The sequence below is a fragment of the Heptranchias perlo genome, chromosome 2, assembly GCF_035084215.1.
Source record: "Heptranchias perlo isolate sHepPer1 chromosome 2, sHepPer1.hap1, whole genome shotgun sequence".
Classification (NCBI taxonomy): Eukaryota; Metazoa; Chordata; class Chondrichthyes; order Hexanchiformes; family Hexanchidae; genus Heptranchias; species Heptranchias perlo.
In genome coordinates, this window is record NC_090326.1 from 5795047 (window position 1) to 5821599 (window position 26553).

Sequence of the window (26553 nt, forward strand, 5' to 3'; positions counted from 1 at the left end):
CGGATCCATTTACAAAGGGGCGGTTTGCAAGGGATCATTTTACAAGGGGACAGTTTACAAGGGAGCAGCTGCCAAGAGGGCAGTTTAAAAGGGAGCAGTTTACAAGGGTTGAGTTTAAAAGGGACGTTATCATAAGTGACCAGGACACTTATGATAAAGTGAGCATTACCCACGAATGCCAACCTGAGCAGTGATACCTGGTAAAGATAGGAGGGTGGCTCCATGTTAGAGGTGTGTTTGGGAAACAAGTACTGTGTCCACCACGGTCAGTACCATACTGCTAATCTACCCTAATCTGATAGACATTCCATCTCAAAAGCCAGGCCATCAATCAAAAGCTAGCAGGATCCTGATCCTGAAGGTTCACCTTACTGTTTGGATCTAGCAGCCGTGAATAACAATCAATTAGATCTGTTTGTGCTGGAAGCCAGAGTGTGTTCCCTTGCAGTGCCCACCCTTCTCGCCCTGAGTACCACTCGGACTGTGTCCAGCAGTGTGTGGAGTACGTCCGAATGAAGAATGAAGATTCCATAAGAAAGGTAGAGTCATAGAACCACAGAAAGTTACGGCATAGAAGGACGTCATTCGGCCCATTGCGTCCGTGCCGGCAGAAAAAGAGCTCTCCAGCTTAATCCCACTTTCCAGCACATGGTCCGTAGCCCTGTAGGTTACGGCATTTCAAGTGTGCATCCAATTACTTTGCCAATGATTTGAGGGTTTCTGCCTCCACCACTCTTTCAGGCAGTGAGTTCCAGACCTCCACCACCCTCTGGGTAAAAAAAAAATTCTCCTCAGCTGCCGTCTAATCCGCAGACCAATTACTTTAAAGCTATGCCCCCTGATCACTGACCCCTCTACTAAGGGAAAAAGGTCCTCCCTATCCACTCTATCTAGTCCCATCATAATTTTACATACCTAAATTAAATCTCCCAATTAGCCTCCTTTGTTCCAAAGAAAACAGCCCCAGCCTATCCAATCTTTTCTCATAGCTAAAATTCTCAAGCCCTGGCAACATCCTCGTAAATCTTCTCTGTAGCCTCTCTAGTGCAATCACATATTTCCTGTAATGTAGTGACGAGAACTGTACGCAGTACTCAAGCTGTGGACTAACCAATGTTTTATACATTTCCAGCATAACCTCCCTGCTCTAATATTCTATGCCACGGCTAATAAAGGGAAGTATTCCGTATGCCTTTTTAACCAGCTTATCGACTTGTCCTGCTACTTTCAGGATCTGTGGACATGCACTCCAAGGTCCCTTTTGTTTCTCAATATCCTACCATTTATTGTGTACTCCCTTACCTTGTTTGACCTCCCCAAATGCATTACCTCACACTTCCCTGGATTGAATTCTATTTGCCACTTTTCTGCCCACCTGACCAGTCCATCGATATCGTCTTGCAGACTATAGCTTTCCTCCTCACTACCAAACTCACAGCCAATTTTTATATCGTCTGCAAACTTCTTGATCAAGCCCCCCACATTCAAGTCCAAATCATTAATATATACCACAAAAAGCAAGGGACCTAGTACTGAGCCTTGTGGTAACCCACTGGAAACAGCCTTCCAATCACGAAAAAAACCATCAACCATTACCCTTTGTTCTTACCACTGAGCCAATTCTGGAGCAACTAGCCCCTTTCCCTTGGATTCCATGGGCTTTTACTTTGTTAACCAGTCTGCCATGTGGGACCTTGTCAAAAGCCTTGCAAAAATCCATGTACACTACATCGTATATGTTACCCTGATCAACCCTCCTTGTTAAGTGCACAAAAAATTGAATCAAATTATTTAGACACAAACTTCCCTTAACAAATCCATGCTGAATGTCCTTGATTAACCTGTGCCTTTCTAAATGACGATTATGCTGTCCCTCAGAATCGATTCCAATTATTTGCCCACCATCGAGGTTACACTCACTGGTTTTTAATTACTCGGTCTTTCTGTTTCTCGCTTTTTAAACAACCGTACAACATTAGCATTCCTGCAATCCTCTGGCCGAGCCAGTGAGGATTGGAAAGTGATAGTCAAAGCCTCAGTTATTTCCTCCCTTGCTTCTCTTAACAGCCTGAAATGCATTCCATCCGGGCCTGGCGGTTTATCTACTTTCATAAATGCTAAACCCCTTAATACTTCCTCTCTCACTATGTTAATCCCATCCATTATTTCACACTCATTCTTAATTTCAATCTCTGCATCATTCCCTGTTATTGTGAAGAAAGATGCAAAGTATTAATTGAGAACCATACCCATATCTTCCATCTCCACACATATGTTAACTTTTCGATCTCTAATAGACCTTATAGGGTCTTCAAAAGACTTGGTGTTCTCCCGTGGACTCCTCAAGTCAGACTGGCAGCATTCAAAACCGGAGTGCCTGAGAAGCACGGTTTGTGAGGCCAGGAAAGGTTTAACGAGAATCACGTTCTGCTGTAATTTTCTACAGCATTCTGGAGATCAGGCAATCCTGAACAACATAATCTAAAAACAAAAGAATGAGAGACTATCCCAGTCTCCACCCTGACTGCCTGAGGTCCTTTAGCAGATTGGTGATTGTCCAGTAATGTGAGCAAGTTGATTGATTTGTTAACTCCCCAACTCCTGATGATATTCTGGACTACCTACGTGTGGATCATCCACTCGTCAGGGTGGATTACAAGTTAGCTGAGTGTGCCGACTGTTTTATTGTCCATCCCGACCAAAATTGGCACCAAGAATATCAACCCATGCTTCAAGCACCAATGGGAAGTAACGTGTCATGTTGACAGAGGTACCGGGTCTGGGCCCCTCCCTGTTTGTAGGCGCTCCGGACTACTGTCAAATTGTGTGTCTGGAGGCGCAGTGACTTACGCCGCATCAAGTCTGAAGGTATATAATGTCTTATTGTAGCATTCAAACCTTGAGCCTGTTGAAATGCCAAGTGAACTCATCCATATCGATTGGCCTAGAAGTCCATTGATCCTGAATGTAGCCTCCCACCCATATCGAAGCTGAACAGCCTGATGGCTGCAGCACCAATACCTGGAGAACACTGTGATCTCAGGACCAGCAGCTCTAGTTCAGATGCTGTGACAAAGGAGGCCTGTGGAAACTTAATTGATGGAGCAAGGCTTAACTGGTGAAATATCCCCAACAGTTCGTCCTTCTGGAGGAAGAAGATGACTATGACTATCACTCACTCGCTCTCAGTGTGGATGGTCGAAGATACTGATCTCAACTGCCAGTTTGCCCATTAGTAGCTGGTTGCTTTGATGGTCAAACCAAACTACATTATGAAAACATGAAGGCTCAAGGAGCTAATGCATTGGATGCTCACTAATTCTGGTCTCCGAGGCCCAAGTGTCCCGAGTGATCCATTTCCACATGGAAGTAGTAGAAATGGCTCATCCATCCACATCTGTGGTGGGCAATCAAAGGCAGGAATCACTGCTTGGAGAGGGAGAGCTGGAGAGGGCCTTGAAGGTTACTTGTTGCGTGCTCCCTGCTTTCCAGGTCCTAATCTGGAAAAACGGGCTAACATGACACAAAGACATTGCAGTCCGGCGAAAGCTTTGAAAAGACTGCTGTCCCTGAAAGGGCCTGTGGATGGGGTGGGCTCAGCTGCAAAGTGAGACAGTGTCTCCTTGCATGCCAATCCGGGAATGCCTGAAAGTTCTGCTGGAGATGCTTGTACCCTGAAGCAGCTCCTCCACTCGCTCGCCACAGAAGCCCTCAGCATCTAAGGGCATCTGCAGTGGTTGTTGCTGCAGTTACTGAAGGAACTCCAAGATGCGCAGCCAAGCTAAGTGGTGATACAAGATCCACTGGACGATAGACCCTGCTCCTTTATTAATGGCAGCCACACAACCTGCTGCTGCAGTGATGCTCTCTGAAAGTGGTCCTCACTCTGTGGCAGGGATTGCTCCCTCAATTCACCTGTGAGGCATTATCCTGCAATAAGTAAAGCTGGCCACTATGGATTTGGTGGTGGAGAACACGAATATGCGTCAAACACTGAAGGAAGCTCCGCCAAACCCACATGTCCCACTATTTGGATTGTGGTGGGTGGAACAGGACTAGTTTCCTGAGCGATGACTTTCCCTCTGATGCTTTCACGACTGAAGTTCAGCAGTTGGATCAGTGAACTGAAAAGTGTGAAGCAGGTTGGCGGAGGCACTATAGACGCTGTCTACATTGGCCACAACTGGAGGGTGCTGATCAAGACCGACCAAACGGCCCTGGAGTTTGGTAGATCGCATCCAGCAAAGGTCGATGGCTGAGACCTTTGCAAGACCCCAATAAAGACTCAATTCTCCAGGTGCAGGGACTTCCAGAACCTCCAGTTTCAGACTCTGCGTCACACATGTGTTGAATACATGAATAAGCCTCAGTGACTGGAGGTTGTGGTCGGACTCAGGCTCCCAACTGGACTTCCGAAGGTGGGAAGCCGCCAAGCAGCTTCTGTGGGCTGAACCGACAGAGAAGGTTCATAACGGGATGCAACCAACAGAGTACCCTTTGTCGTCCAGTACTTCCCCGGAGCGGAGAAACTACGCCATGTTCTCCGCAGCCTTCAACATGTCATCAATGACGACGAACACCTCGCTATGGCCATCCCCACACCTCCAATACTCGCCTTCAAACAGCCACCCAACCTCAAACAGACCATCGTTCGCAGCAAATTACCTAGCTTTCAAGAGAACAGCGTCCACGACACCACACAACCCTGCCACGGTAACCTCTGCAAGACATGCCAGATCATCGACACAGATACCACCATCACACGAGAGGACACCACCCACCAGGTGCATGGTTCATACTCCTGTGACTCGGCCAACGTTGTCTACCTCATACGTTTCAGGAAAGGATGACCCAGAGCATGGTACATTGGCGAGACCATGCAGACGCTGCGACAACGGATGAACGGACACCGCGCAACAATCGCCAAACAGGAGGGTTCCCTCCCAGTCGGGGAACACTTCAGCAGTCATGGACATTCATCCACCGACCTTCGGGCAAGCGTACTCCAAGGCGGCCTTCGAGACACACGACAACGCAAAATCGTCGAGCAGAAATTGATAGCCAAGTTCCGCACCCATGAGGACGGCCTCAACCGGGATCTTGGGTTCATGTCACGCGACACGTTACCCCACCAGCGAACAAATGTTATCTGTTTTTAATATAACGGGTCAGTTGCTGTCTTTTCTATGTTTCTACCTCTCTATCTCTGTTTATTTTATTTTTTTTTTTTTTTGGTGATTTGCATATTCTGAGACCTTGCAGGTAACAACTGTCTGTCTGCACACTGATTGCCTTGGCAACGGGCAGTTGAAAAAACTGTCTGTAATCATCAAGCAATGTTCTGTGAATTATAAATGCGATTTCATTTCGAGGATTTCATTTCGTTCACCTGAGGAAGGAGGAAGCCTCCGAAAGCTTGCGAATTTAAAATAAAATTGTTGGACTATAACTTGGTGTTGTAAAATTGTTTACATTTCTTTAAAATGTGTTGACACTGATCAAAGTTTGTGGGAAGATTTTTTTTGCCATTTCTCCCAAGATTCAGAAAAGACCTGTTGCTTGTCACTTTAATTGTCGCCAACCTTTAAATGTAGCTCACAGTGTCAGAACAGTCACTGTTTTTTTAGACTTTTATGTCTCTTCTGCCACTACATCTCCTTAACAACACCAGCTGATCACAGCACCGCTTTCTTCAAAATGAGGCCCAGTGTAAAATAAAATGCACGGTTTCAAAGCGAAGGGAGGTGTGCAAGATTGGAAGGAGTGTGCGACTGGATATAATGGGCCTGAGGCAGTGAGAACATCTCTTGAGCATAAAGACATTCAGTATCTGAAAGAAGCAGGCTGATGAGCTCTTTCAGTTTATTTATCCTGGCATCTGCAAAACCCATCGTCTCTCAAAGTCCATCATCTTTCATCCATTTTGTGTGCATGCCTACCCGAACTTGGTGCTGTCATTGTCTGAACCAGTGTTTTATGTTGTTCGATGACCGTCACAAACACGATGGGCCGAATGGCCTCCCACTGTGCCGTGAATGTTCTGTGTTCCAATGTGCTAAAAGAAAATGCCATTTTGGGCGAGCAGCTTTTTTTGGATCGAAAGAGACCTGAATTTCAAAGGGACAATTAGGAAAGAAAAGGTTGGACTCCTCTCTCGCATGCATCAGCCGTAGCTTCCCTGGTGGTCTAGTGGTTAGGATTCGGCGCTCTCAGCGCCGCGGCCCGGGTTCGATTCCCGGTCAGGGAAGATTGCTTTCTTGGTGCTCGTCGTTCTGGTGCCAACGAATGTCCCATCACTGAGCCCAATGCTTGCTCCTGATCAACATTAGCTTTTTCGCCAACATAAATGCTAATCGAGCAGCGGGCAGCCGATCATTCTTTAATCTAACAAGCCATTGGAGCGACATACAATGCACTTTCATGCCTTCTGTAAAATGCCTACATTTCTTTAAAATGTGTTGACGCTGATCAAAGTTTGTGGGAAGATTTTTTTTGCCATTTCTCCCAAGATTCGGAAAAGACCTGTTGCTTGTCACTTTAATTGTCGCCAACCTTTAACTGTAGCTCACAGTGTCAGAACAGTAACTGTTCTCATTAGCCATTTATGTCTCTCCTGGCACGACATCTCCTTAACAAGACCAACTAATCACAGCACCTCTTTCTTCAAATTGAATTCCAGTGTAAAAAATGAGCGTTTTCAAAGCTAAGGAAGATGTGCAAGATTGGAAGGAGTGTGCGACTGGAGATAATGGGCCTGAGGCAGTGAGAACATCTCTTGAACATTATCAGTACCTGAAAGGAGGGAGATGAGATCTTTGAGTTTATTTCTCCTGGCATCAGCAAAACCCATCGTCCCTCAATGCCCAACATCTTTCATCCATTTCGAGTGCATGCCGACCCGAACTTGGTGCTGTCATTGTCTGAACAAGTGTTTCATGTTCTTCGATGACCGTCGCAGACACGATGGGCCGAATGGCCTCCTTCTGTGCCCTGAATGTTCTGTGTTTCTATGTACGAAAAGAAAATGCCATTTTGGCCGAGCAGCTTGTTTGGGGAGAAAGGGACGTGAATTGCAGAGACAAATAGGAAAAAGAGGCTTGGACTGATGGCCTGCAAGATCATGCCATGTGCTTCCCTGGTGGTCTAGTGGTTAGGATTCGGCGCTTTCACCGCCGCAGCCCGGGTTCGATTCCCGGTCAGGGAACGTTATTTGCAAAGTGCTGTTTGTTCTGATGCCAGTGATTGCTCCTGATCGCTATCAGTTTTACACTGCTGTGGTTGCAACAAGGGGCTGCCCATCATTCCTTTATCTCACAACCCATTAGAGTGACACACAATGTACTTTCTTGCCTTCTGTAAAATGCCAGTATTTATTTTTAAAGAGTCGTGACGCTGATCAAAGTTTGTGGGAAGGTTTTTGTTGCCATTTCTAACAGATTTGGAAAAGATCTGCTGCCTGACACTCTAATTGTCGCCAACCTTTAACTATAGCTCACAGTGTCAGCACAGTCACTGTTTTTTTAGACTTTTATGTCTCTTCTGCCACTACATCTCCTTAACAACACCAGCTGATCACAGCACCGCTTTCTTCAAAATGAGGCCCAGTGTAAAAAAAAATGCACGGTTTCAAAGCGAAGGGAGGTGTGCAAGATTGGAAGGAGTGTGCGACTGGATATAATGGGCCTGAGGCAGTGAGAACATCTCTTGAGCATAAAGACATTCAGTATCTGAAAGAAGCAGGCTGATGAGCTCTTTCAGTTTATTTATCCTGGCATCTGCAAAACCCATCGTCTCTCAAAGTCCATCATCTTTCATCCATTTTGTGTGCATGCCTACCCGAACTTGGTGCTGTCATTGTCTGAACCAGTGTTTCATGTTCTTCGATGACCGTCGCAAACACGATGGGCCGAATGGCCTCCTTCTGTGCCCTGAATGTTCTGTGTTTCTATGTACGAAAAGAAAATGCCATTTTGGCCGAGCAGCTTGTTTGGGGAGAAAGGGACGTGAAATGCAGAGAGAAATAGAAAAAAGAGGCTTGGACTGATGGCCTGCAAGATCGTGCCATGTGCTTCCCTGGTGGTCTGGTGGTTAGGATTCGGCGCTTTCACTGCCGCGGCACCGGTTCGATTCCCGGTCAGGGAACGTTATTTGCAAAGTGCTGTTCGTTCTGATGCCAGTGATTGCTCCTGATCGCTATCAGTTTTACACTGCTGTGGTTGCAACAAGGGGCTGCCCATCATTCCTTTATCTCACAACCCATTAGAGTGACACACAATGTACTTTCTTGCCTTCTGTAAAATGCCAGTATTTATTTTTAAAGAGTCGTGACGCTGATCAAAGTTTGTGGGAAGGTTTTTGTTGCCATTTCTCCCAAGATTCGGAAAAGACCTGTTGCTTGTCACTTTAATTGTCGCCAACCTTTAACTGTAGCTCACAGTGTCAGAACAGTAACTGTTCTCATTAGCCATTTATGTCTCTCCTGGCACGACATCTCCTTAACAACACCAACTAATCACAGCACCTCTTTCTTCAAATTGAATTCCAGTGTAAAAAATGAGCGTTTTCAAAGCTAAGGAAGATGTGCAAGATTGGAAGGAGTGTGCGACTGGAGATAATGGGCCTGAGGCAGTGAGAACATCTCTTGAACATTATCAGTACCTGAAAGGAGGGAGATGAGATCTTTGAGTTTATTTCTCCTGGCATCAGCAAAACCCATCGTCCCTCAATGCCCAACATCTTTCATCCATTTCGAGTGCATGCCGACCCGAACTTGGTGCTGTCATTGTCTGAACAAGTGTTTCATGTTCTTCGATGACCGTCGCAGACACGATGGGCCGAATGGCCTCCTTCTGTGCCCTGAATGTTCTGTGTTTCGATGTACGAAAAGAAAATGCCACTTTGGCCGAGCAGCTTGTTTGGGGAGAAAGGGACGTGAAATGCAGAGACAAATAGGAAAAAGAGGCTTGGACTGATGGCCTGCAAGATCGTGCCATGTGCTTCCCTGGTGGTCTAGTGGTTAGGATTCTGCGCTTTCACCGCTGCGGCCCGGGTTCGATCCCCGGTCAGGGAACGTTATTTGCAAAGTGCTGTTCGTTCTGATGCCAGTGATTGCTATCAGTTTTACACTGCTGTGGTTGCAACAAGGGGCTGCCCATCATTCCTTTATCTCACAACCCATTAGAGTGACACACAATGTACTTTCTTGCCTTCTGTAAAATGCCAGTATTTATTTTTAAAGAGTCGTGACGCTGATCAAAGTTTGTGGGAAGGTTTTTGTTGCCATTTCTAACAGATTTGGAAAAGATCTGCTGCCTGACACTCTAATTGTCGCCAACCTTTAACTATAGCTCACAGTGTCAGCACAGTCACTGTTTTTTTAGACTTTTATGTCTCTTCTGCCACTACATCTCCTTAACAACACCAGCTGATCACAGCACCGCTTTCTTCAAAATGAGGCCCAGTGTAAAAAAAAATGCACGGTTTCAAAGCGAAGGGAGGTGTGCAAGATTGGAAGGAGTGTGCGACTGGATATAATGGGCCTGAGGCAGTGAGAACATCTCTTGAGCATAAAGACATTCAGTATCTGAAAGAAGCAGGCTGATGAGCTCTTTCAGTTTATTTATCCTGGCATCTGCAAAACCCATCGTCTCTCAAAGTCCATCATCTTTCATCCATTTTGTGTGCATGCCTACCCGAACTTGGTGCTGTCATTGTCTGAACCAGTGTTTCATGTTCTTCGATGACCGTCGCAAACACGATGGGCCGAATGGCCTCCTTCTGTGCCCTGAATGTTCTGTGTTTCTATGTACGAAAAGAAAATGCCATTTTGGCCGAGCAGCTTGTTTGGGGAGAAAGGGACGTGAAATGCAGAGAGAAATAGAAAAAAGAGGCTTGGACTGATGGCCTGCAAGATCGTGCCATGTGCTTCCCTGGTGGTCTGGTGGTTAGGATTCGGCGCTTTCACTGCCGCGGCACCGGTTCGATTCCCGGTCAGGGAACGTTATTTGCAAAGTGCTGTTCGTTCTGATGCCAGTGATTGCTCCTGATCGCTATCAGTTTTACACTGCTGTGGTTGCAACAAGGGGCTGCCCATCATTCCTTTATCTCACAACCCATTAGAGTGACACACAATGTACTTTCTTGCCTTCTGTCAAATGCCAGTATTTATTTTTAAAGAGTCGTGATGCTGATCAAAGTTTGTGGGAAGGTTTTTGTTGCCATTTCCAGCAGATTTGGAAAAGATCTGCTGCCTGACACTCTAATTGTCGCCAACCTTTAACTATAGCTCACAGTGTCAGCACAGTCACTGTTTTTTTAGAATTTTATGTCTCTTCTGCCACTACATCTCCTTAACAACACCAGCTGATCACAGCACCGCTTTCTTCAAAATGAGGCCCAGTGTAAAAAAAAATGCACGGTTTCAAAGCGAAGGGAGGTGTGCAAGATTGGAAGGAGTGTGCGATTGGATATAATGGGCCTGAGGCAGTGAGAACATCTCTTGAGCATAAAGACATTCAGTATCTGAAAGAAGCAGGCTGATGAGCTCTTTCAGTTTATTTATCCTGGCATCTGCAAAACCCATCGTCTCTCAAAGTCCATCATCTTTCATCCATTTTGTGTGCATGCCTACCCGAACTTGGTGCTGTCATTGTCTGAACCAGTGTTTTATGTTGTTCGATGACCGTCACAAACACGATGGGCCGAATGGCCTCCCACTGTGCCGTGAATGTTCTATGTTCCAATGTGCTAAAAGAAAATGCCATTTTGGGCGAGCAGCTTTTTTTTGAATCGAAAGAGACCTGAATTTCAAAGGGACAATTAAGAAAGAAAAGGTTGGACTCCTCTCTCGCATGTGTCAGCCGTATCTTCCCTGGTGGTCTAGTGGTTAGGATTCGGCGCTCTCACCGCCGCGGCCCGGGTTCGATTCCCGGTCAGGGAAGATTGCTTTCTTGGTGCTCGTCGTTCTGGTGCCAACGAATGTCCCATCACTGAGCCCAATGCTTGCTCCTGATCAACATTCGCTTTTTCGCCAACATAAATGCTCATCGAGCAGCGGGCAGCCGATCATTCTTTAATCTAACAAGCCATTAGAGCGACATACAATGCACTTTCATGCCTTCTGTAAAATGCCTACATTTCTTTAAAATGTGTTGACGCTGATCAAAGTTTGTGGGAAGATTTTTGTTGCCATTTCTCCCAAGATTCGGAAAAGACCTGTTGCTTGTCACTTTAATTGTCGCCAACCTTTAACTGTAGCTCACAGTGTCAGAACAGTAACTGTTCTCATTAGCCATTTATGTCTCTCCTGGCACGACATCTCCTTAACAACACCAACTAATCACAGCACCTCTTTCTTCAAATTGAATTCCAGTGTAAAAAATGAGCGTTTTCAAAGCTAAGGAAGATGTGCAAGATTGGAAGGAGTGTGCGACTGGAGATAATGGGCCTGAGGCAGTGAGAACATCTCTTGAACATTATCAGTACCTGAAAGGAGGGAGATGAGATCTTTGAGTTTATTTCTCCTGGCATCAGCAAAACCCATCGTCCCTCAATGCCCAACATCTTTCATCCATTTCGAGTGCATGCCGACCCGAACTTGGTGCTGTCATTGTCTGAACAAGTGTTTCATGTTCTTCGATGACCGTCGCAGACACGATGGGCCGAATGGCCTCCTTCTGTGCCCTGAATGTTCTGTGTTTCTATGTACGAAAAGAAAATGCCATTTTGGCCGAGCAGCTTGTTTGGGGAGAAAGGGACGTGAAATGCAGAGACAAATAGGAAAAAGAGGCTTGGACTGATGGCCTGCAAGATCGTGCCATGTGCTTCCCTGGTGGTCTAGTGGTTAGGATTCGGCGCTTTCACCGCCGCGGCCCGGGTTCGATCCCCGGTCAGGGAACGTTATTTGCAAAGTGCTGTTCGTTCTGATGCCAGTGATTGCTCCTGATCGCTATCAGTTTTACACTGCTGTGGTTGCAACAAGGGGCTGCCCATCATTCCTTTATCTCACAACCCATTAGAGTGACACACAATGTACTTTCTTGCCTTCTGTAAAATGCCAGTATTTATTTTTAAAGAGTCGTGACGCTGATCAAAGTTTGTGGGAAGGTTTTTGTTGCCATTTCTAACAGATTTGGAAAAGATCTGCTGCCTGACACTCTAATTGTCGCCAACCTTTAACTATAGCTCACAGTGTCAGAACAGTCAGTGTTTTTTAGACTTTTATGTCTCTTCTGCCACTACATCTCCTTAACAACACCAGCTGATCACAGCACCGCTTTCTTCAAAATGAGGCCCAGTGTAAAAAAAAATGCACGGTTTCAAAGCGAAGGGAGGTGTGCAAGATTGGAAGGAGTGTGCGACTGGATATAATGGGCCTGAGGCAGTGAGAACATCTCTTGAGCATAAAGATATTCAGTATCTGAAAGAAGCAGGCTGATGAGCTCTTTCAGTTTATTTATCCTGGCATCTGCAAAACCCATCGTCTCTCAAAGTCCATCATCTTTCATCCATTTTGTGTGCATGCCTACCCGAACTTGGTGCTGTCATTGTCTGAACCAGTGTTTTATGTTGTTCGATGACCGTCACAAACACGATGGGCCGAATGGCCTCCCACTGTGCCGTGAATGTTCTATGTTCCAATGTGCTAAAAGAAAATGCCATTTTGGGCGAGCAGCTTTTTTTTGGATCGAAAGAGACCTGAATTTCAAAGGGACAATTAGGAAAGAAAAGGTTGGACTCCTCTCTCGCATGCATCAGCCGTAGCTTCCCTGGTGGTCTAGTGGTTAGGATTCGGCGCTCTCACCGCCGCGGCCCGACTTTGATTCCAGGTCAGGGAAGATTGCTTTCTTGGTGCTCGTCGTTCTGGTGCCAACGAATGTCCCATCACTGAGCCCAATCCTTGCTCCTGATCAACATTAGCTTTTTCGCCAACATAAATGCTAATCGAGCAGCGGGCAGCCGATCATTCTTTAATCTGACAAGCCATTAGAGCGACATACAATGCACTTTCATGCCTTCTGTAAAATGCCTACATTTCTTTAAAATGTGTTGACGCTGATCAAAGTTTGTGGGCAGATTTTTTTTGCCATTTCTCCCAAGATTCGGAAAAGACCTGTTGCTTGTCACTTTAATTGTCGCCAACCTTTAACTGTAGCTCACAGTGTCAGAACAGTAACTGTTCTCATTAGCCATTTATGTCTCTCCTGGCACGACATCTCCTTAACAACACCAACTAATCACAGCACCTCTTTCTTCAAATTGAATTCCAGTGTAAAAAATGAGCGTTTTCAAAGCTAAGGAAGATGTGCAAGATTGGAAGGAGTGTGCGACTGGAGATAATGGGCCTGAGGCAGTGAGAACATCTCTTGAACATTATCAGTATCTGAAAGGAGGGAGATGAGATCTTTGAGTTTATTTCTCCTGGCTTCAGCAAAACCCATCGTCCCTCAATGCCCAACATCTTTCATCCATTTCGAGTGCATGCCGACCCGAACTTGGTGCTGTCATTGTCTGAACAAGTGTTTCATGTTCTTCGATGACCGTCGCAGACACGATGGGCCGAATGGCCTCCTTCTGTGCCCTGAATGTTCTGTGTTTCTATGTACGAAAAGAAAATGCCATTTTGGCCGAGCAGCTTGTTTGGGGAGAAAGGGACGTGAAATGCAGAGACAAATAGGAAAAAGAGGCTTGGACTGATGGCCTGCAAGATCGTGCCATGTGCTTCCCTGGTGGTCCAGTGGTTAGGATTCGGCGCTTTCGCTGCCGCTGCCCGGGTTCGATTCCCGGGCAGGGAACGTTATTTGCAAAGTGCTGTTCGTTCTGATGCCAGTGATTGCTCCTGATCGCTATCAGTTTTGCACTGCTGTGGTTGCAACAAGGGGCTGCCCATCATTCCTTTATCTCACAACCCATTAGAGTGACACACAATGTACTTTCTTGCCTTCTGTAAAATGCCAGTATTTATTTTTAAAGAGTCGTGACGCTGATCAAAGTTTGTGGGAAGGTTTTTGTTGCCATTTCCAGCAGATTTGGAAAAGATCTGCTGCCTGACACTCTAATTGTCGCCAACCTTTAACTATAGCTCACAGTGTCAGAACAGTCACTGTTTTTTAGACTTTTATGCCTCTTCTGCCACTACATCTCCTTAACAACACCAGCTGATCACAGCACCGCTTTCTTCAAAATGAGGCCCAGTGTAAAAAAAAATGCACGGTTTCAAAGCGAAGGGAGGTGTGCAAGATTGGAAGGAGTGTGCGACTGGATATAATGGGCCTGAGGCAGTGAGAACATCTCTTGAGCATAAAGACATTCAGTATCTGAAAGAAGCAGGCTGATGAGCTCTTTCAGTTTATTTATCCTGGCATCTGCAAAACCCATCGTCTCTCAAAGTCCATCATCTTTCATCCATTTTGTGTGCATGCCTCCCCGAACTTGGTGCTGTCATTGTCTGAACCAGTGTTTTATGTTGTTCGATGACCGTCACAAACACGATGGGCCGAATGGCCTCCCACTGTGCCGTGAATGTTCTATGTTCCAATGTGCTAAAAGAAAATGCCATTTTGGGCGAGCAGCTTTTTTTTGGATCGAAAGAGACCTGAATTTCAAAGGGACAATTAGGAAAGAAAAGGTTGGACTCCTCTCTCGCATGCATCAGCCGTAGCTTCCCTGGTGGTCTAGTGGTTAGGATTCGGCGCTCTCATCGCCGCGGCCTGGGTTCGATTCCCGGTCAGGGAAGATTGCTTTCTTGGTGCTCGTCGTTCTGGTGCCAACGAATGTCCCATCACTGAGCCCAATGCTTGCTCCTGATCAACATGAGCTTTTTCGCCAACATAAATGCTAATCGAGCAGCGGGCAGCCGATCATTCTTTAATCTAACAAGCCATTAGAGCGACATACAATGCACTTTCATGCCTTCTGTAAAATGCCTACATTTCTTTAAAATGTGTTGACGCTGATCAAAGTTTGTGGGAAGATTTTTGTTGCCATTTCTCCCAAGATTCGGAAAAGACCTGTTGCTTGTCACTTTAATTGTCGCCAACCTTTAACTGTAGCTCACAGTGTCAGAACAGTAACTGTTCTCATTAGCCATTTATGTCTCTCCTGGCACGACATCTCCTTAACAAGACCAACTAATCACAGCACCTCTTTCTTCAAATTGAATTCCAGTGTAAAAAATGAGCGTTTTCAAAGCTAAGGAAGATGTGCAAGATTGGAAGGAGTGTGCGACTGGAGATAATGGGCCTGAGGCAGTGAGAACATCTCTTGAACATTATCAGTACCTGAAAGGAGGGAGATGAGATCTTTGAGTTTATTTCTCCTGGCATCAGCAAAACCCATCGTCCCTCAATGCCCAACATCTTTCATCCATTTCGAGTGCATGCCGACCCGAACTTGGTGCTGTCATTGTCTGAACAAGTGTTTCATGTTCTTCGATGACCGTCGCAGACACGATGGGCCGAATGGCCTCCTTCTGTGCCCTGAATGTTCTGTGTTTCTATGTACGAAAGGAAAATGCCATTTTGGCCGAGCAGCTTGTTTGGGGAGAAAGGGACGTGAAATGCAGAGACAAATAGGAAAAAGAGGCTTGGACTGATGGCCTGCAAGATTGTGCCATGTGCTTCCCTGGTGGTCTAGTGGTTAGGATTTGGCGCTTTCACCGCCGCGGCCTGGGCTCGATTCCCGGTCAGGGAACGTTATTTGCAAAGTGCTGTTTGTTCTGATGCCAGTGATTGCTCCTGATCGCTATCAGTTTTACACTGCTGTGGTTGCAACAAGGGGCTGCCCATCATTCCTTTATCTCACAACCCATTGGAGTGACACACAATGTACTTTCTTGCCTTCTGTAAAATGCCAGTATTTATTTTTAAAGAGTCGTGATGCTGATCAAAGTTTGTGGGAAGGTTTTTGTTGCCATTTCCAGCAGATTTGGAAAAGATCTGCTGCCTGACACTCTAATTGTCGCCAACCTTTAACTATAGCTCACAGTGTCAGCACAGTCACTGTTTTTTTAGACTTTTATGTCTCTTCTGCCACTACATCTCCTTAACAACACCAGCTGATCACAGCACCGCTTTCTTCAAAATGAGGCCCAGTGTAAAAAAAAATGCACGGTTTCAAAGCGAAGGGAGGTGTGCAAGATTGGAAGGAGTGTGCGACTGGATATAATGGGCCTGAGGCAGTGAGAACATCTCTTGAGCATAAAGACATTCAGTATCTGAAAGAAGCAGGCTGATGAGCTCTTTCAGTTTATTTATCCTGGCATCTGCAAAACCCATCGTCTCTCAAAGTCCATCATCTTTCATCCATTTTGTGTGCATGCCTACCCGAACTTGGTGCTGTCATTGTCTGAACCAGTGTTTTATGTTGTTCGATGACCGTCACAAACACGATGGGCCGAATGGCCTCCCACTGTGCCGTGAATGTTCTCTGTTCCAATGTGCTAAAAGAAAATGCCATTTTGGGCGAGCAGCTTTTTTTTGGATCGAAAGAGACCTGAATTTCAAAGGGACAATTAGGAAAGAAAAGGTTGGACTCCTCTCTCGCATGCATCAGCCGTAGCTTCCCTGGTGGTCTAGTGGTTAGGATTCGGCGCTCTCACCGCCGCGGCCCGGGTTCGATTCCCGGTCAGGGAAGATTGCTTTCTTGGTGCTCGTCGTTCTGGTGCCAACGAATGTCCCATCACTGAGCCCAATGCTTGCTCCTGATCAACATTAGCTTTTTCGCCAACATAAATGCTAATCGAGCAGCGGGCAGCCGATCATTCTTTAATCTGACAAGCCATTAGAGCGACATACAATGCACTTTCATGCCTTCTGTAAAATGCCTACATTTCTTTAAAATGTGTTGACGCTGATCAAAGTTTGTGGGAAGATTTTTGTTGCCATTTCTCCCAAGATTCGGAAAAGACCTGTTGCTTGTCACTTTAATTGTCGCCAACCTTTAACTGTAGCTCACAGTGTCAGAACAGTAACTGTTCTCATTAGCCATTTATGTCTCTCCTGGCACGACATCTCCTTAACAACACCAACTAATCACAGCACCTCTTTCTTCAAATTGAATTCCAGTGTAAAAAATGAGCGTTTTCAAAGCTAAGGAAGATGTGCAAGATTGGAAGGAGTGTGCGACTGGAGATAATGGGCCTGAGGCAGTGAGAACATCTCTTGAACATTATCAGTACCTGAAAGGAGGGAGATGAGATCTTTGAGTTTATTTCTCCTGGCATCAGCAAAACCCATCGTCCCTCAATGCCCAACATCTTTCATCCATTTCGAGTGCATGCCGACCCGAACTTGGTGCTGTCATTGTCTGAACAAGTGTTTCATGTTCTTCGATGACCGTCGCAGACACGATGGGCCGAATGGCCTCCTTCTGTGCCCTGAATGTTCTGTGTTTCTATGTACGAAAAGAAAATGCCATTTTGGCCGAGCAGCTTGTTTGGGGAGAAAGGGACGTGAAATGCAGAGACAAATAGGAAAAAGAGGCTTGGACTGATGGCCTGCAAGATAGTGCCATGTGCTTCCCTGGTGGTCTAGTGGTTAGGATTCGGCGCTTTCACCGCTGTGGCCCGGGTTCGATTCCCGGTCAGGGAACGTTATTTGCAAAGTGCTGTTCGTTCTGATGCCAGTGATTGCTCCTGATCGCTATCAGTTTTACACTGCTGTGGTTGCAACAAGGGGCTGCCCATCATTCCTTTGTCTCACAACCCATTAGAGTGACACACAATGTACTTTCTTGCCTTCTGTAAAATGCCAGTATTTATTTTTAAAGAGTCGTGATGCTGATCAAAGTTTGTGGGAAGGTTTTTGTTGCCATTTCCAGCAGATTTGGAAAAGATCTGCTGCCTGACACTCTAATTGTCGCCAACCTTTAACTATAGCTCACAGTGTCAGCACAGTCACTGTTTTTTTAGACTTTTATGTCTCTTCTGCCACTACATCTCCTTAACAACACCAGCTGATCACAGCACCGCTTCTTCAAAATGAGGCCCAGTGTAAAAAAAAATGCACGGTTTCAAAGCGAAGGGAGGTGTGCAAGATTGGAAGGAGTGTGCGACTGGATATAATGGGCCTGAGGCAGTGAGAACATCTCTTGAGCATAAAGACATTCAGTATCTGAAAGAAGCAGGCTGATGAGCTCTTTCAGTTTATTTATCCTGGCATCTGCAAAACCCATCGTCCCTCAATGCCCAACTTCTTTCATCCATTTCGAGTGCATGCCGACCCGAACTTGGTGCTGTCATTGTCTGAACAAGTGTTTCATGTTCTTCGATGACCGTCGCAGACACGATGGGCCGAATGGCCTCCTTCTGTGCCCTGAATGTTCTGTGTTTCTATGTACGAAAAGAAAATGCCATTTTGGCCGAGCAGCTTGTTTGGGGAGAAAGGGACGTGAAATGCAGAGACAAATAGGAAAAAGAGGCTTGGACTGATGGCCTGCAAGATCATGCCATGTGCTTCCCTGGTGGTCTAGTGGTTAGGATTCGGCGCTTTCACCGCCGTGGCCCGGGTTCGATTCCCGGTCAGGGAACGTTATTTGCAAAGTGCTGTTCGTTCTGATGCTAGTGATTGCTCCTGATCGCTATCAGTTTTACACTGCTGTGGTTGCAACAAGGGGCTGCCCATCATTCCTTTATCTCACAACCCATTGGAGTGACACACAATGTCCTTTCTTGCCTTCTGTAAAATGCCAGTATTTATTTTTAAAGAGTCGTGACGCTGATCAAAGTTTGTGGGAAGGTTTTTGTTGCCATTTCTAACAGATTTGGAAAAGATCTGCTGCCTGACACTCTAATTGTCGCCAACCTTTAACTATAGCTCACAGTGTCAGAACAGTCACTGTTTTTTAGACTTTTATGTCTCTTCTGCCACTACATCTCCTTAACAACACCAGCTGATCACAGCACCGCTTTCTTCAAAATGAGGCCCAGTGTAAAAAAAAATGCACGGTTTCAAAGCGAAGGGAGGTGTGCAAGATTGGAATGAGTGTGCGACTGGATATAATGGGCCTGAGGCAGTGAGAACATCTCTTGAGCATAAAGACATTCAGTATCTGAAAGAAGCAGGCTGATGAGCTCTTTCAGTTTATTTATCCTGGCATCTGCAAAACCCATCGTCCCTCAATGCCCAACTTCTTTCATCCATTTCGAGTGCATGCCGACCCGAACTTGGTGCTGTCATTGTCTGAACAAGTGTTTCATGTTCTTCGATGACCGTCGCAGACACGATGGGCCGAATGGCCTCCTTCTGTGCCCTGAATGTTCTGTGTTTCTATGTACGAAAAGAAAATGCCATTTTGGCCGAGCAGCTTGTTTGGGGAGAAAGGGACGTGAAATGCAGAGACAAATAGGAAAAAGAGGCTTGGACTGATGGCCTGCAAGATCGTGCCATGTGCTTCCCTGGTGGTCTAGTGGTTAGGATTCGGCGCTCTCACCGCCGCGGCCCGGGTTCGATTCCCGGTCAGGGAAGATTGCTTTCTTGGTGCTCGTCGTTCTGGTGCCAACGAATGTCCCATCACTGAGCCCAATGCTTGCTCCTGATCAACTTTAGCTTTTTCGCCAACATAAATGCTAATCGAGCAGCGGGCAGCCGATCATTCTTTAATCTAACAAGCCATTAGAGCGACATACAATGCACTTTCATGCCTTCTGTAAAATGCCTACATTTCTTTAAAATGTGTTGACGCTGATCAAAGTTTGTGGGAAGATTTTTGTTGCCATTTCTCCCAAGATTCGGAAAAGACCTGTTGCTTGTCACTTTAATTGTCGCCAACCTTTAACTGTAGCTCACAGTGTCAGAACAGTAACTGTTCTCATTAGCCATTTATGTCTCTCCTGGCACGACATCTCCTTAACAACACCAACTAATCACAGCACCTCTTTCTTCAAATTGAATTCCAGTGTAAAAAATGAGCGTTTTCAAAGCTAAGGAAGATGTGCAAGATTGGAAGGAGTGTGCGACTGGAGATAATGGGCCTGAGGCAGTGAGAACATCTCCTGAACATTATCAGTACCTGAAAGGAGGGAGATGAGATCTTTGAGTTTATTTCTCCTGGCATCAGCAAAACCCAACGTCCCTCAATGCCCAACATCTTTCATCCATTTCGAGTGCATGCCGACCCGAACTTGGTGCTGTCATTGTCTGAACAAGTGTTTCATGTTCTTCGATGACCGTCGCAGACACGATGGGCCGAATGGCCTCCTTCTGTGCCCTGAATGTTCTGTGTTTCTATGTACGAAAAGAAAATGCCATTTTGGCCGAGCAGCTTGTTTGGGGAGAAAGGGACGTGAAATGCAGAGACAAATAGGAAAAAGAGGCTTGGACTGATGGCCTGCAAGATCGTGCCATGCGCTTCCCTGGTGGTCTAGTGGTTAGGATTCGGCGCTTTCACCGCCGCGGCCCGGGTTCGATTCCCGGTCAGGGAACGTTATTTGCAAAGTGCTGTTCGTTCTGATGCCAGTGATTGCTCCTGATCGCTATCAGTTTTACACTGCTGTGGTTGCAACAAGGGGCTGCCCATCATTCCTTTATCTCACAACCCATTGGAGTGACACACAATGTACTTTCTTGCCTTCTGTAAAATGCCAGTATTTATTTTTAAAGAGTCGTGACGCTGATCAAAGTTTGTGGGAAGGTTTTTGTTGCCATTTCTAACAGATTTGGAAAAGATCTGCTGCCTGACACTCTAATTGTCACCAACCTTTAACTATAGCTCACAGTGTCAGAACAGTCACTGTTTTTTAGACTTTTATGTCTCTTCTGCCACTACATCTCCTTAACAACACCAGCTGATCACAGCACCGCTTTCTTCAAAATGAGGCCCAGTGTAAAAAAAAATGCACGGTTTCAAAGCGAAGGGAGGTGTGCAAGATTGGAATGAGTGTGCGACTGGATATAATGGGCCTGAGGCAGTGAGAACATCTCTTGAGCATAAAGACATTCAGTATCTGAAAGAAGCAGGCTGATGAGCTCTTTCAGTTTATTTATCCTGGCATCTGCAAAACCCATCGTCTCTCAAAGTCCATCATCTTTCATCCATTTTGTGTGCATGCCTACCCGAACTTGGTGCTGTCATTGTCTGAACCAGTGTTTTATGTTGTTCGATGACCGTCACAAACACGATGGGCCGAATGGCCTCCCACTGTGCCGTGAATGTTCTATGTTCCAATGTGCTAAAAGAAAATGCCATTTTGGGCGAGCAGCTTTTTTTGGATGGAAAGAGACCTGAATTTCAAAGGGACAATTAGGAAAGAAAAGGTTGGACTCCTCTCTCGCATGCATCAGCCGTAGCTTCCCTGGTGGTCTAGTGGTTAGGATTCGGCGCTCTCACCGCCGCGGCCCGGGTTCGATTCCCGGTCAGGGAAGATTGCTTTCTTGGTGCTCGTTGTTCTGGTGCCAACGAATGTCCCATCACTGAGCCCAATGCTTGCTCCTGATCAACATTAGCTTTTTCGCCAACATAAATGCTAATCGAGCATTCTTTAATCTAACAAGCCATTAGAGCGACATACAATGCACTTTCATGCCTTCTGTAAAATGCCTACATTTCTTTAAAATGTGTTGACGCTGATCAAAGTTTGTGGGAAGATTTTTGTTGCCATTTCTCCCAAGATTCGGAAAAGACCTGTTGCTTGTCACTTTAATTGTCGCCAACCTTTAACTGTAGCTCACAGTGTCAGAACAGTAACTGTTCTCATTAGCCATTTATGTCTCTCCTGGCACGACATCTCCTTAACAAGACCAACTAATCACAGCACCTCTTTCTTCAAATTGAATTCCAGTGTAAAAAATGAGCGTTTTCAAAGCTAAGGAAGATGTGCAAGATTGGAAGGAGTGTGCGACTGGAGATAATGGGCCTGAGGCAGTGAGAACATCTCTTGAACATTATCAGTACCTGAAAGGAGGGAGATGAGATCTTTGAGTTTATTTCTCCTGGCATCAGCAAAACCCATCGTCCCTCAATGCCCAACAACTTTCAGCCATTTCGAGTGCATGCCGACCCGAACTTGGTGCTGTCATTGTCTGAAAAAGTGTTTCATGTTCTTCGATGACCGTCGCAGACACGATGGGCCGAATGGCCTCCTTCTGTGCCCTGAATGTTCTGTGTTTCTATGTACGAAAAGAAAATGCCATTTTGGCCGAGCAGCTTGTTTGGGGAGAAAGGGACGTGAAATGCAGAGACAAATAGGAAAAAGAGGCTTGGACTGATGGCCTGCAAGATCGTGCCATGTGCTTCCCTGGTGGTCTAGTGGTTAGGATTCGGCGCTTTCACCGCCGCAGCCCGGGTTCGATTCCCGGTCAGGGAACGTTATTTGCAAAGTGCTGTTCGTTCTGATGCCAGTGATTGCTCCTGATCGCTATCAGTTTTGCACTGCTGTGGTTGCAACAAGGGGCTGCCCATCATTCCTTTATCTCACAACCCATTAGAGTGACACACAATGTACTTTCTTGCCTTCTGTAAAATGCCAGTATTTATTTTTAAAGAGTCGTGACGCTGATCAAAGTTTGTGGGAAGGTTTTTGTTGCCATTTCTAACAGATTTGGAAAAGATCCGCTGCCTGACACTCTAATTGTCGCCAACCTTTAACTATAGCTCACAGTGTCAGAACAGTCACTGTTTTTTTAGACTTTCATGTCTCTTCTGCCACTACATCTCCTTAACAACACCAGCTGATCACAGCACCGTTTTCTTCAAAATGAGGCCCAGTGTAAAAAAAAATGCACGGTTTCAAAGCGAAGGGAGGTGTGCAAGATTGGAAGGAGTGTGCGACTGGATATAATGGGCCTGAGGCAGTGAGAACATCTCTTGAGCATAAAGACATTCAGTATCTGAAAGAAGCAGGCTGATGAGCTCTTTCAGTTTATTTATCCTGGCATCTGCAAAACCCATCGTCTCTCAAAGTCCATCATCTTTCATCCATTTTGTGTGCATGCCTACCCGAACTTGGTGCTGTCATTGTCTGAACCAGTGTTTTATGTTGTTCAATGACCGTCACAAACACGATGGGCCGAATGGCCTCCCACTGTGCCGTGAATGTTCTATGTTCCAATGTGCTAAAAGAAAATGCCATTTTGGGCGAGCAGCTTTTTTTTGGATCGAAAGAGACCTGAATTTCAAAGGGACAATTAGGAAAGAAAAGGTTGGACTCCTCTCTCGCATGCATCAGCCGTAGCTTCCCTGGTGGTCTAGTGGTTAGGATTCGGCGCTCTCACCGCCACGGCCCGGGTTTGATTCCCGGTCAGGGAAGATTGCTTTCTTGGTGCTCGTCGTTCTGGTGCCAACGAATGTCCCATCCCTGAGCCCAATGCTTGCTCCTGATCAACATTTGCTTTTTCGCCAACATAAATGCTAATCGAGCAGCGGGCAGCCGATCATTCTTTAATCTAACAAGCCATTAGAGCGACATACAATGCACTTTCATGCCTTCTGTAAAATGCCTACATTTCTTTAAAATGTGTTGACGCTGATCAAAGTTTGTGGGAAGATTTTTGTTGCCATTTCTCCCAAGATTCGGAAAAGACCTGTTGCTTGTCACTTTAATTGTCGCCAACCTTTAACTGTAGCTCACAATGTCAGAACAGTAACTGTTCTCATTAGCCATTTATGTCTCTCCTGGCACGACATCTCCTTAACAACACCAACTAATCACAGCACCTCTTTCTTCAAATTGAATTCCAGTGTAAAAAATGAGCGTTTTCAAAGCTAAGGAAGATGTGCAAGATTGGAAGGAGTGTGCGACTGGAGATAATGGGCCTGAGGCAGTGAGAACATCTCTTGAACATTATCAGTACCTGAAAGGAGTGAGATGAGATCTTTGAGTTTATTTCTCCTGGCATCAGCAAAACCCATCGTCCCTCAATGCCCAACATCTTTCATCCATTTCGAGTGCATGCCGACCCGAACTTGGTGCTGTCATTGTCTGAACAAGTGTTTCATGTTCTTCGATGACCGTCGCAGACACGATGGGCCGAATGGCCTCCTTCTGTGCCCTGAATGTTCTGTGTTTCTATGCACGAAAAGAAAATGCCATTTTGGCCGAGCAGCTTGTTTGGGGAGAAAGGGACGTGAAATGCAGAGACAAATAGGAAAAAGAGGCTTGGACTGATGGCCTGCAAGATCGTGCCACGTGTTTCCCTGGTGGTCTAGTGGTTAGGATTCGGTGCTTTCACCGCCGCGGCCCGGGTTCGATTCCCGGTCAGGGAACGTTATTTGCAAAGTGCTGTTCGTTCTGATGCCAGTGATTGCTCCTGATCGCTATCAGTTTTACACTGCTGTGGTTGCAACAAGGGGCTGCCCATCATTCCTTTATCTCACAACCCATTAGAGTGACACACAATGTACTTTCTTGCCTTCTGTAAAATGCCAGTATTTATTTTTAAAGAGTCGTGACGCTGATCAAAGTTTGTGGGAAGGTTTTTGTTGCCATTTCTAACAGATTTGGAAAAGATCTGCTGCCTGACACTCTAATTGTCGCCAACCTTTAACTATAGCTCACAGTGTCAGCACAGTCACTGTTTTTTTAGACTTTTATGTCTCTTCTGCCACTACATCTCCTTAACAACACCAGCTGATCACAGCACCGCTTTCTTCAAAATGAGGCCCAGTGTAAAAAAAAATGCACGGTTTCAAAGCGAAGGGAGGTGTGCAAGATTGGAAGGAGTGTGCGACTGGATATAATGGGCCTGAGGCAGTGAGAACATCTCTTGAGCATAAAGACATTCAGTATCTGAAAGAAGCAGGCTGATGAGCTCTTTCAGTTTATTTATCCTGGCATCTGCAAAACCCATCGTCTCTCAAAGTTCATCATCTTTCATCCATTTTGTGTGCATGCCTACCCGAACTTGGTGCTGTCATTGTCTGAACCAGTGTTTTATGTTGTTCGATGACCGTCACAAACACGATGGGCCGAATGGCCTCCCACTGTGCCGTGAATGTTCAATGTTCCAATGTGCTAAAAGAAAATGCCATTTTGGGCGAGCAGCTTTTTTTTGGATCGAAAGAGACCTGAATTTCAAAGGGACAATTAGGAAAGAAAAGGTTGGACTCCTCTCTCGCATGCATCAGCCGTAGCTTCCCTGGTGGTCTAGTGGTTAGGATTCGGCGCTCTCACTGCCGCGGCCCGGGTTCGATTCCCGGTCAGGGAACATTGCTTTCTTGGTGCTCGTCGTTCTGGTGCCAACGAATGTCCCATCACTGAGCCCAATGCTTGCTCCTGATCAACATTAGCTTTTTCGCCAACATAAATGCTAATCGAGCAGCGGGCAGCCGATCATTCTTTAATCTAACAAGCCATTAGAGCGACATACAATGCACTTTCATGCCTTCTGTAAAATGCCTACATTTCTTTAAAATGTGTTAACGCTGATCAAAGTTTGTGGGAAAATTTTTTTTGCCATTTCTCCCAAGATTCGGTAAAGACCTGTTGCTTGTCACTTTAATTGTCGCCAACCTTTAACTGTAGCTCACAGTGTCAGAACAGTAACTGTTCTCATTAGCCATTTATGTCTCTCCTGGCACGACATCTCCTTAACAACACCAACTAATCACAGCACCTCTTTCTTCAAATTGAATTCCAGTGTAAAAAATGAGCGTTTTCAAAGCTAAGGAAGGAGTGCAAGATTGGTAGGAGTGTGCGACTGGAGATAATGGGCCTGAGGCAGTGAGAACATCTCTTGAACATTATCAGTACCTGAAAGGAGGGAGATGAGATCTTTGAGTTTATTTCTCCTGGCATCAGCAAAACCCATCGTCCCTCAATGCCCAACATCTTTCATCCATTTCGAGTGCATGCCGACCCGAACTTGGTGCTGTCATTGTCTGAATAAGTGTTTCATGTTCTTCGATGACCGTCGCAGACACGATGGGCCGAATGGCCTCCTTCTGTGCCCTGAATGTTCTGTGTTTCCATGTACGAAAAGAAAATGCCATTTTGGCCGAGCAGCTTGTTTGGGGAGAAAGGGACGTGAAATGCAGAGACAAATAGGAAAAAGAGGCTTGGACTGATGGCCTGCAAGATCGTGCCATGTGCTTCCCTGGTGGTCGAGTGGTTAGGATTCGGCGCTTTCACCGCCGCGGCCCGGGTTTGATTCCCGGTCAGGGAACGTTATTTGCAAAGTGCTGTTTGTTCTGATGCCAGTGATTGCTCCTGATCGCTATCAGTTTTACACTGCTGTGGTTGCAACAAGGGGCTGCCCATCATTCCTTTATCTCACAACCCATAAGAGTGACACACAATGTACTTTCTTGCCTTCTGTAAAATGCCAGTACTTATTTTTAAAGAGTCGTGACGCTGATCAAAGTTTGTGGGAAGGTTTTTGTTGCCATTTCTAACAGATTTGGAAAAGATCTGCTGCCTGACACTCTAATTGTCGCCAACCTTTAACTATAGCTCACAGTGTCAGCACAGTCACTGTTTTTTTAGACTTTTATGTCTCTTCTGCCACTACATCTCCTTAACAACACCAGCTGATCACAGCACCGCTTTCTTCAAAATGAGGCCCAGTGTAAAAAAAAATGCACGGTTTCAAAGCGAAGGGAGGTGTGCAAGATTGGAAGGAG

At 45.8% G+C, this 26553-nt stretch overlaps 19 non-coding genes across 19 annotated transcripts; all 19 read left to right on the forward strand.

Annotated features, from left to right (window-relative positions):
• The first annotated feature begins 6175 nt into the window (after nt 1-6175).
• trnae-cuc (transfer RNA glutamic acid (anticodon CUC)) lies at nt 6176-6247 on the forward strand. Its single transcript has one exon. It is a non-coding gene; the product is annotated as a tRNA-Glu (tRNA).
• Nucleotides 6248-7132: 885 nt separating this feature from the next.
• On the forward strand, nt 7133-7204 carry trnae-uuc (transfer RNA glutamic acid (anticodon UUC)). Its single transcript has one exon. It is a non-coding gene; the product is annotated as a tRNA-Glu (tRNA).
• Nucleotides 7205-8998: 1794 nt separating this feature from the next.
• On the forward strand, nt 8999-9070 carry trnae-uuc (transfer RNA glutamic acid (anticodon UUC)). The gene has a single exon. It is a non-coding gene; the product is annotated as a tRNA-Glu (tRNA).
• A 1797-nt stretch (nt 9071-10867) lies between these two features.
• On the forward strand, nt 10868-10939 carry trnae-cuc (transfer RNA glutamic acid (anticodon CUC)). Its single transcript has one exon. It is a non-coding gene; the product is annotated as a tRNA-Glu (tRNA).
• An 885-nt stretch (nt 10940-11824) lies between these two features.
• Nucleotides 11825-11896, forward strand: trnae-uuc (transfer RNA glutamic acid (anticodon UUC)). Its single transcript has one exon. It is a non-coding gene; the product is annotated as a tRNA-Glu (tRNA).
• Nucleotides 11897-13721: 1825 nt separating this feature from the next.
• Nucleotides 13722-13793, forward strand: trnae-uuc (transfer RNA glutamic acid (anticodon UUC)). Its single transcript has one exon. It is a non-coding gene; the product is annotated as a tRNA-Glu (tRNA).
• An 868-nt stretch (nt 13794-14661) lies between these two features.
• trnae-cuc (transfer RNA glutamic acid (anticodon CUC)) lies at nt 14662-14733 on the forward strand. Its single transcript has one exon. It is a non-coding gene; the product is annotated as a tRNA-Glu (tRNA).
• Nucleotides 14734-15618: 885 nt separating this feature from the next.
• Nucleotides 15619-15690, forward strand: trnae-uuc (transfer RNA glutamic acid (anticodon UUC)). Its single transcript has one exon. It is a non-coding gene; the product is annotated as a tRNA-Glu (tRNA).
• Nucleotides 15691-16559: 869 nt separating this feature from the next.
• trnae-cuc (transfer RNA glutamic acid (anticodon CUC)) lies at nt 16560-16631 on the forward strand. The gene has a single exon. It is a non-coding gene; the product is annotated as a tRNA-Glu (tRNA).
• Nucleotides 16632-17516: 885 nt separating this feature from the next.
• On the forward strand, nt 17517-17588 carry trnae-uuc (transfer RNA glutamic acid (anticodon UUC)). Its single transcript has one exon. It is a non-coding gene; the product is annotated as a tRNA-Glu (tRNA).
• An 865-nt stretch (nt 17589-18453) lies between these two features.
• Nucleotides 18454-18525, forward strand: trnae-uuc (transfer RNA glutamic acid (anticodon UUC)). Its single transcript has one exon. It is a non-coding gene; the product is annotated as a tRNA-Glu (tRNA).
• Nucleotides 18526-19390: 865 nt separating this feature from the next.
• On the forward strand, nt 19391-19462 carry trnae-cuc (transfer RNA glutamic acid (anticodon CUC)). Its single transcript has one exon. It is a non-coding gene; the product is annotated as a tRNA-Glu (tRNA).
• Nucleotides 19463-20347: 885 nt separating this feature from the next.
• trnae-uuc (transfer RNA glutamic acid (anticodon UUC)) lies at nt 20348-20419 on the forward strand. Its single transcript has one exon. It is a non-coding gene; the product is annotated as a tRNA-Glu (tRNA).
• An 867-nt stretch (nt 20420-21286) lies between these two features.
• On the forward strand, nt 21287-21358 carry trnae-cuc (transfer RNA glutamic acid (anticodon CUC)). Its single transcript has one exon. It is a non-coding gene; the product is annotated as a tRNA-Glu (tRNA).
• Nucleotides 21359-22228: 870 nt separating this feature from the next.
• On the forward strand, nt 22229-22300 carry trnae-uuc (transfer RNA glutamic acid (anticodon UUC)). The gene has a single exon. It is a non-coding gene; the product is annotated as a tRNA-Glu (tRNA).
• Nucleotides 22301-23169: 869 nt separating this feature from the next.
• On the forward strand, nt 23170-23241 carry trnae-cuc (transfer RNA glutamic acid (anticodon CUC)). The gene has a single exon. It is a non-coding gene; the product is annotated as a tRNA-Glu (tRNA).
• An 885-nt stretch (nt 23242-24126) lies between these two features.
• Nucleotides 24127-24198, forward strand: trnae-uuc (transfer RNA glutamic acid (anticodon UUC)). Its single transcript has one exon. It is a non-coding gene; the product is annotated as a tRNA-Glu (tRNA).
• An 869-nt stretch (nt 24199-25067) lies between these two features.
• On the forward strand, nt 25068-25139 carry trnae-cuc (transfer RNA glutamic acid (anticodon CUC)). The gene has a single exon. It is a non-coding gene; the product is annotated as a tRNA-Glu (tRNA).
• An 885-nt stretch (nt 25140-26024) lies between these two features.
• On the forward strand, nt 26025-26096 carry trnae-uuc (transfer RNA glutamic acid (anticodon UUC)). Its single transcript has one exon. It is a non-coding gene; the product is annotated as a tRNA-Glu (tRNA).
• The last annotated feature ends 457 nt before the right edge of the window (nt 26097-26553 follow it).